The following is a 1,259-nucleotide window of genomic DNA, read 5'->3' as shown; positions in this document are numbered from 1 at the left end:
AAATATGGGTTCGTTGATGCTCATGGAGCATCATGGGAATTGTATTTCTTAGAAACAATCTTATCAAAGAAATACCTGTATATTGCATTACATATTCAAATGAAGCTCATTTCAATCATATAGCATAAACGGTCGACTTTTATCCTATTTATAATATAATCATGTTATTATCTCAGTTTACTCAATTTTCATTGTGGAAACCGACAAATACAACTATGGGTACACTTCTTTTCTAATTTGACAGAAAACCAGTAAGTTTAATTTTATGTAATACTTTGTTTTATAGTTTTGTTGAGGAATCTACTTCTGATCAATACATTTCTTTCTAATGACCAGTTTACAGGAAATACTTGCACTCCGACGTTTACATGATAGCTTAAAAGTTAAAAAGCAATGTGGATTTTCCAGATGTTGACCTCCGATGTAGACTGGTGTAATACTCAGTCAAAGATGGTCAGCAGATGGAGCCAGCACATACTAAAAGATGTGAAGACGCACAGTGTGCGCGGCGTGTGTGCCCTTTAGAAGCAGAATGTAATTCAGCAAAGGATGTTGGGATCCTGGGAAGTCCAGAGTTGACCAAACAGATTGAACTCTGATATATTCCAGTTACACTAACCTCAGGTTAAAAAAAAAACATACAACAAAACAGCACAAAGCACAGAAGCATCTATTTGAGAAGGTCAGGAGTCAGGCCTTTTGTGGATATGATACTAGAAACCGTGCAGTTCCATAAGTCTTTGACAACTTAGAAGTCAGTACTCTTTTGAGGGGCTTAATTATGTTAAGTAGAGTTTATGTTCCCCATTATAAAACATCCTACATTTATTTTTAAACAGTTCTGATATTTCCTTTGTCAAAAAATACAAGATTCAGACTTATATTTTCTAAATACAAAACATATTATTGAACAAGTTTATTTCAATAAATAACAGGATCATATGTCACATATCTCACAGTTTCAGTTTAAGTAATTTCTTAACTGTGTCCCTATATAGTGATATAAACCCAATAGGTATTTAGACCCTGTCTGGACTTGTTTTGACAAATACCTCAGCGGTTTATTGGTTCATAACCAAGGTGATGCTTCTATTCAAAAAATACTGATGGCACGAACATATGAAGTGTTAAGCAGTTAGGCCGGCAATTGCTCCAGGCAGCGGCACTATTTTATTATAGTTCACTGTCACGCCTGGTTACCAAGGTGTAGAGAAACCTATAGCAACATTCCTGGGCAAAACCTCTTTTTCTGACTCAGC

This window comes from Gasterosteus aculeatus, chromosome 8 (genome assembly GCF_964276395.1).
Source record: "Gasterosteus aculeatus chromosome 8, fGasAcu3.hap1.1, whole genome shotgun sequence".
Taxonomy (NCBI): Eukaryota; Metazoa; Chordata; class Actinopteri; order Perciformes; family Gasterosteidae; genus Gasterosteus; species Gasterosteus aculeatus.
The sequence above is the reverse complement of the archived record's forward strand: the minus strand, read 5'-3'. Positions refer to the sequence as shown.